Here is an 8,529-nt window from a genome sequence, read left to right as displayed (position 1 = left end):
CTGTTTTCCAATCTTCGATAGCTCAGTGCTGGTGTTGGTGTACCGACAGGGGGCGTGCTTTCTTGTTCTTCATTGATAACAAACGTACGCAATGTGGCCGACGGCTGTTGTAGCCCATTCGCGACAAAGTCGTCCGTTGCGATATTTTGATCTACGCACCAAAGTTGCATTGTGACGTGATGTGCGACATTGTGACCCCTCTGTTTGCTTGTACAATTCTACCCATCCTCCTCTTACCTCTCTCATCCAGATTTCACGAGCTAATCTTCGTATTAACTCGTGAAACTCATTTTGGTATTGTAATGACACTAATAAGATAGTTTTCGAAAAAGTAGTGCTATGTCAGGGCAACTCGTTGTGAAGGTGTTGATTGTTTTCATGTGAGCATTACTGAAAAAATAATAATACTAATATTAATAATAAAATAATAAAAAATAAAATAATCTACGAATATTTTATTTTATTTATTTTATTAAGCGGAAAACTTTTCAAAATTGAAAAAAAAATTGTATATATATATATATATATACTTTGATTATTGTTTATAGGTATTATTTTCTCGCGTAAGAAACTTCCCGTGTAGAACGTTTTCCCTCATAAAAGGTTTGTGATAGATAAAAAGACAGTGTAATACTGTATTATAATGACGTTTTCCCACTTAATACATTTTTTGATATTAATTATTTTTAATATAAAAAAATATTAAACGAAATAAACAATTGGAAACCGAACAAGTTATTGCCAATCATCATTTTAGCTGGTAATAAACCACTGAAAAGATGAAATGCCATCGTTTTTTACGTCTCAATTTGTGAATGGCTTCACAACGAGTTGCCCTGATCTTACACTACTTCCAATAAGCAACGCTTCACCACTGAGAAGACTAATGTTACTTATTCTCGGCTGATATCACCATCCAGGGGTGGTGGTGGTGGTATCCACCGAGAATCCACTGTCATTGTTTATTCTAGGTAGTTCAATATCGGGGCGGCAAATCAGGAGCTCACATCTGGTGAGTATAGGCTTGGTACAACTGGAGTACTGAGATAGATATCATCATTCTTCTCTTTCTTGGTGATTGCTCGAATTGTGAAGAAATTAGAAATATATATATCTTTTTTTCTGTTAGTTGGTGGCGCATCAGCTTCTGTGGCCATAATGCACCTTCCAAAGTTTTCGCATTTTACTCTGATCCAAGCCCGAGGCGGGATTCGAACCCGCGATCTTTGGGTTGTGAGTCAGGCACTTTACCCACCTGGCTAGTCCGGTCGGCATTACAAATATGAGAATATCTCTAAAACGATGCCTCCTACTTCAGTGATTTACTGCTATCTAAAATTATGCCACACAGTAACTTGTTCGATTAGTCAGTTTTCCATAATTTGATGCTTTCGTCCTTAAAACGTTTTTAGTATAAAATTTGGATATAATGGAAGTGACATGTTGCAATTGTTTTCATGATATCCATAATTGGATACGTAGACCACGTGAAGGCCACCATTTGCCGTTAAGTTCTGATTTTTCTGAATAGTCCTCAATTACTTGGTGGATTGTTCTCTGTTTTATTGTAATTGCGACCTGTTAAGTACGTTCAAACTCCAAAGGAACTCATCTTTCCAACTTGGCAATGAGCCAAGTTGGAAAGATGAGTTGGAAAAGTTGGAAAGTTGGAAAGATAAATTCTGAAACAGTACTTAAAAATCATCTTTAATTTGTTTCATTTTCGTTTGTGAAGTTAATATTTCATACCCTTAACGTCATTTTTCCACGTGAGAAGTTGTTTGTTTTTATTTGGTTTTTAGGAGCATTAGCAACTAAGGCCATATATGCGCGGGTCATCCCCTGACCTTCCCGCATCCTCCGTATTTGGTGGTCACGGGCTCGAACCCCGGTCTAATGAAGAAGGGTGTGCTGCTCCTGCCCACCTGGATACGGAGGAGCCGAGAAGTTGTAAACGTCCTGACATTTTTCCTGGAGATTTCGAGAAAACCTCCTAAATAAGTTTTGCATTCCCTTTGAAAACTTCTTATTCGAGTTCTACTATAAGAATGTTGGTTGGAAATGCAAACTTGCAAGAGATTTCAAGTGATTTCAACGCAAGTTTATAAACTACAAATTTAATTTAAATGGTTTATGAAAAATTAAAAATCCTCAAAATTAATTTATAAAATCTTCATTTATTATTAATAATTATCAAATAATTCATAAAATATTTTAAAATTTAATAGAAATTTTTGGAAAATTTAATTGATTTATATTCCACACCACTAAATGTTACTCTTGATCTGGTTATCAGCAGTGATCATTCTTGTATTAAGAATTTGCAGATAAAGGAACCACTAGGTGGCAGTGATCACAGTGTACTGATGTGGGATTTACTTAAAGATTTAATTACCATCAGGGGTAAAGGAAAGGGTTTTTGCTTCCTGAGACCACTGTACTCAATAGTGGGATAAACTGACGATGTCACCAACAGTAAATTCTAAGTGGGAAGCATTCAAGGAATTAATCGTGGAGGCTACTAAAAGTTTCATACCTATTAAGAAATATTCTTCAAGGTTTAGGCCTAAATGGTTATCAAATGAACTAACGAGGCTCGTGACAGAGAAGAAAAATGCATGGGATGCATATAAATTATCAAGCGACTCAGAAGCCTATGGCAGATATAAGCTAGTCTGTAATCAGGTCACAAAGGAGGTAAGGCAGGCGAAGTCAGATTACACGAAATCCTTGGCAAAAGATGCTAAGAAAAACAGCAAGGATTTCTTTACTTATATAAACTCTAAAAGGAAGGGGATGAATCTGATTGGTCCACTTGATATCGATGGTTCGACTGTTGATGATCCTTCTCAGATAGCAAACAAACTGAACGAGTATTTTGCATCTACATTCACACATGAGGAGTTATTAAGGTTTGAAAATGGCAGAAGGTTATCAAATTGTAGCAGGATACTTAATGATTTTGTAATAACTGAAAGCAAAGTGGAGGAGAAATTGTTGAAGTTAAACATAAGAAAGGCACCTGGGGTGGATGGGATCTATCCAGTTATATTAAAGGAGGCGGCAAAGCAACTAAGCAAACCCTTAGCCATAATTATGAGAGCATCCTTGGACTCAGGGGAGGTTCCCACGGACTGGAGATGTGCAAATGTATCCCCAATTCACAAAGGGGGATCGAAGGGTGATACGAGTAATTACAGACCAGTTAGTTTAACTTCTGTTCCGGGTAAAATAATGGAGTCACTGGTTAAAGATGCATTGCAGGATCATCTAGACAAGACTGCAGCAACAATTCAGACACAGCATGGGTTTGTTAAGGGAAAGTCTCGTCTGACAAATTTGATAGGATATTATGATGTGGTTACAAAGGAATTGGATGCAAAAAATAATTTTGATATCATATACTTGGATTTCAGGAAAGCTTTTGACATTGTTGCGCATGGAAGACTATTGTACAAATTGGAGCATAATGGTGTTAAGGGTAAGTTGCTACAATGTATAAAAGATGGTTAAGTGGGAGAAGACAGAGGGTGGTAATCAATGGGTGCTGCTCTTCGTGGAGTAATGTTATTAGTGGAGTCTCGCAGGGTTCGGTGTTATGTCCTCTGTTGTTTTATATATTTATCAATGATATTGATGAAGGTATATCAGGCTTAGTGTCGAAGTTTGCAGATGATACAAAGGTTGGCAGGGTTGTTAATGATAGTATTTGCAGTGTGCTACTGCAACAGGATCTAGAAAATTTGGGCAGATGGGCTAAGAAGTGGCAACTGAAGTTTAACCATCACAAATGCAAAGTACTGCATACGAGCAGAAGTAACACGAGAGAAAAGTACCAACTGTGTGGTACTACACTTAAGGTGGTAGAAAATGAAAAAGACCTGGGAGTAATTGTGCAGTCAGATATGAAGTTTTCTGAGCAATGTTGCCAGGGCAGGTCATGGGGTTTTGTCAATGATATATAGGAATTTTGCTAGCAGGGAGAAGGAGGTGATTGTCCCTCTGTATAAGGCAATGGTCAAGCCACGCCTTGAGTACTGCGTACAGGTCTGGAGGCCTCATTTTAGGAAGGAAGTAGATTTACTTGAACGTGTACAGAGAAGGGCAACAAGATTGGTGAGGGGAATGAAGGGATCCTCTTACCAAGAGAGGCTTAAGTTCTGCAAATTGCAGTGGCTGGAGACTAGGCACCTGCGCGGTGATCTGATTGAGGTGTATAAGGCCTTGAATGGGTTCAGCACGCTGAATTCTGATGGGATCCTTCCACTTGTTCAGATTACGAACCTAAGGGGGCATAAATTCAAATTAAGAAAGGACAGATGTAGAATAGATGTGCGGAAATTTACCTTTAGCCAGCGGATGGTTAATTGCTTGAACAAACTTCAATCTGTCGTTGTGGAAGTTGATAGGTTAAATAAATTTAAGGAGGAACTTGACAGGCATTTGGAGGGAATGGTGTGATTTTTTTTTTTTTTTTTTTTTTTTGGCTGATGCTGCGTAAGCTCATATGTCACTACTACTACTACTACCGAACCACAGACACCTTTCATCTATGCTACGTAGGGCGATTAACTCAGTGGTGAGCTGCGAATATTTTAACAATGGGCTCGCACTTTATTCGACATTTTCATGTGAAACGTTCTTTGTGGGGGGGGGGGGTAATTGTAAATGTGCACTTTGAGAAATTATTAATAGTTTAGATCACTGGTTCCCAAAGAGCGCGATACCGTCCCCTAGGGGACAGTAGAACAATCAAGGGGGTGATAGTAGCCTCGGGTGCATTTGGGGGGCTTTTATACATTTTCTTACATATCTACTGTATGTTTCTATGGCTTCTGGAAGTGAGGTAATACGCACTACGCTGCACATGCCAGCGTCTGATATTATCAATAAAATTTCTTTGAGCAATAATAGAAGAATTGATGAAATGGCTCAAGATGTTGAAGACTCATTATCGTCAACTGAGTGAACGCCTACATAGGTCATTAGATTATGTCCTTAAAGCAATAGACAAAATCAGAATCAATTCATTGAATGACAGATTGTTTAGACAACTTTGTATTGAAAACGATGAAGAATTCAATCGCTTCCTGCTTCATACAGAAGTTCGTTGGCTATCAAAAGGTACCTGTTTGGATCGCTTTTATAATCTCTTTAACTCCGCGCTAGAGTTTCTAGAAAACAAAGATGATGCTTTACGAGCCAACTTGATTGATTCCAAAAATGACATTGCTTATTTGACAGACTTGTTTAACAAATTTAACGAAACAAATCTACAACTTCAAGGCGATGAGCTGAATGTAATAAAAACAAAAGCTTTTATTTCTGCGTTTGTGGAAAACTTCTGTACAAACAAAATTTAGGACGAGGGGAATTCAGCCAGTTTCCAAATTTATCAACAGTAGAAAATAGGACGAAGATTTACTTAGCTATTGTCAGCACTTGGATGCTCTCCATTTTGACTTCAATCAACAATTTGAAGATATTTTAAAAATGAACACCCCCGACTGGGTTCTGAATCCTGTTTCAAGTACAAACACAGAAGAATCTCCAAAATTACAAGAAGAACTATTAGATGTAACAACAAATGAAGAATTGAAATTTAAATTCAAAGACGGCTATCAACAATTCTGGCTGCAAAAGCAGATACCTACACTTTATCCTGGATTATGGGCTATAATACAAAAGTTTTTAATTGCATTTCCTTCACTCATCTCAACACAAAGAAAGATCCAATTATAGATATACCAAGAACGGTATGAAACATAGCTTTCAGGTAATTACAGATCCCCTAGATCTCCACATTATCTCCAATGGAATGATAAGATGATTTCTATGAACACGTTTTGAATAATACTTTAATGCAGATATTGGCTTCCGACCTCGTGATTTAATTTTCACCCAAATCCCAGCAAAACACTTCTAGCAATGTTATTGGATTTTGAGTGTCTACTGAGATGTGATACTCATGAACTTGAACTACCCTGTTTAGTTCTCAATGCTTCCGTAGTTCTCGCCTGACAATATAAAAGTTTTGATTCGGATTTCAACCATTTTCATCAGTTTTGTGTTGATGTTTTCAACAGAAGAAGTGCAGTTACTGACAACTTCCACTTCAAGTTCCAACGACGAATCATTATGAATGGATGTTTTCTTCTTGCATCCTGCTTGCCTTTCAGGATTATTCTTAAGAATACTGTTATTCAGGAAGACGTAAGTGACTTATTTGCTTCTTTCTTTCTTTCCTTCTTTCTCTCTGGCATGGCAAGTACTCCGCGTGTACTCCGCCGAATACTGGCTCCTTCGTTGGATCACGCAAAAACATCGTCGTCCACCCCAGCAAAGAACAACTACGATGGCGATCGCACTTAATTTTGCCCGTCTTCCAGATCTTGTATTTGAAAAACGCCTTGTTCTCACTGTCAAGATGACAACCGGAATGGTCTCGGAGCCAAACATCTGGGAACTGTGTGGCTGGAGGATCCCTCTACCCGGGCTAAGGTCAGCTCCCACACTCACAGCTCACTATAACAGACTATCTCTCAGTGACCGCTTTCTCCCCAGGGAGATGCTCCCCACAATCCTTTCAATTGACGGCGACCTCTGTAGGTTTGTGAAGGATCGGAGGTACAGAAAACAGATCCTTAAGAGCCTGACCTTGGCCAGGCAAAGTGCACATTGATAAGGGCAGCATAATAATAATGCCCAATATATTGTAAATATTGTTCAAAGCACGATGTCTTTATTATATATGTTGTAAATAAAGTCAACAATATCTTTATGAATATAAATATTAATATAACATAATGTAAATATGAATACCTTTATTATTTCATTGTAAATACTGTCAAAAGCATATATTCTGTAAATAATCTGACATTGATTCTATTTTATTGTTGGCTCTGGGGGTGAGCCCGAACTTCGATGTGGGCCCCCTTCTCCCAAAGCTATTGTCCACCAACCAATGTAAAACCCCTGGCATTGCTGCTGTGAAGGGTCTATTGTATATACCATGTTTGTATACAATAAAGATTAAAGATTAAAGATTAAAGAAAGAAAGTAGAGAAATCTGCTGGCACCCACTGGTTTAGCACTGACTTCGGAGGGTGCGGCATCGGCCCCTCTTTGGGCAATTCAATTAATATAGGCCCCCCCTCCTCGTACTGAGGACGGGTACCGCCTTGCTGCTGCTGATTTAAGGTGGCAGAAAGAAACCACATAAAGATAATTCAAAAGTAGTGCTATATCAAGACAACTGGTGCCTCGATATAGCACTACATATGTATAAAAGATGTGAAAATCGAAAGAAGTCTGAATCGAAAAGAAAAAACAAACCCGAAGGATAAAAAGTAAGAAGAGAGCAAAGAAAAATCTGGATGTGTAGAGATGTTTTGACTAAGAGACGAAAGAAAAAAATGAATTCGGAGATCACAAATGTATTAATGTGACAGGTAGTGGTATAGAAACAAAAAAAAAATAAAGCAGGTCAAGGGAAGGATAAAGGTAATAAAGACAAAGGAGGCGAAAATGGCAAAGAATAAGAAAAGTACGAATATCAGACTCGCCCTCGTATTACACTAATAGAGCAACGAACGGAAGAAAGAAGAACTGAAAGAAGAAATATAAAAAGAAAAGAGTTTAAAGGATAATAGGCAAGAGTAGTATCAGTTAAGTTGTGTTTCATCAAGGTAGGTTATGTCTCATTCATTTACAATTGAAGTGGTATTTATATTCTTCTCATCGTCAACGACACCTTTCTTATTTCTCTTTCTCATTTCTTCACAATTTTCTTCGCCAGTCAGCCTTTCACATTCACTCTTATTTCTTTCTACTCGGCAACTCCGCAGTTGTCATTGCTCTACTTCTCTTTATATTCCATTTATGCACAAACAATGAAAAAGGCACAGAAAGGGAAATAATGATTGATCGATTAATTTGGTGTAAGGCGCGTGTAAAATGGACCCCCCTTCATGAGTAGTGGAAGTCAGTTATTTTCTGGGATGAGAAGAAATTCAACCTGCATGGCCCTCATGGGAGACAAACGTGGTGAAGAATACCATCCAGACTGAACAGTGAAATTCCCCACCAGCCAAATGACATGGGGGTGCATTTCGTAACACCTGCAGTTTATAACAGGTTGCCATTGGATACCTGGGGGGTTTAGAGGGGAACAGGTATTCTGTGTGTTATCAGACACTCAGCCTAAAACACTGATGGATCCAATATCTTTCTATTTCAGGAGATTTAGGAGAAGTCCAGTTGGCCTCCCTAAAATTCACTCATGCACCCCTTCTCGATGGTAAGCCCTGTTACGTTCACTTAGTTGGCAACAAATGTGTAGAGTGGTTCTCTTCAAGACGCCTGGTCAGGGTTGAAGAGGAAAAGACCAAACCCTCCAGCACATGACAGCACGACAAAATAAATGGCCCTCAGTCCCCAGCGGCTTTGACTTCCCCTCTTACGGCAGCGAGAGGATCAGAGTGGAAGCTGAGGGTGCTAAAATCTCTGGGTACGACCAGGCTGCCATGC

At 38.7% G+C, this 8,529-nt stretch overlaps 1 pseudogene; it reads left to right on the top strand.

Annotated features, from left to right (window-relative positions):
• The first annotated feature begins 4,937 nt into the window (after positions 1 to 4,937).
• LOC150087482 (protein ZBED8L-like) lies at positions 4,938 to 5,742 on the top strand (annotated as a pseudogene).
• Positions 5,743 to 8,529: the final 2,787 nt, after the last annotated feature.

The sequence above is a fragment of the Mastigoproctus giganteus genome, chromosome 4 (assembly GCF_048544385.1).
Source record: "Mastigoproctus giganteus isolate SK-2022 chromosome 4, ASM4854438v1, whole genome shotgun sequence".
Lineage (NCBI taxonomy): Eukaryota > Metazoa > Arthropoda > Arachnida > Uropygi > Thelyphonidae > Mastigoproctus > Mastigoproctus giganteus.
The sequence above is the reverse complement of the archived record's forward strand: the minus strand, read 5'-3'. Positions and strand labels throughout refer to the sequence as shown.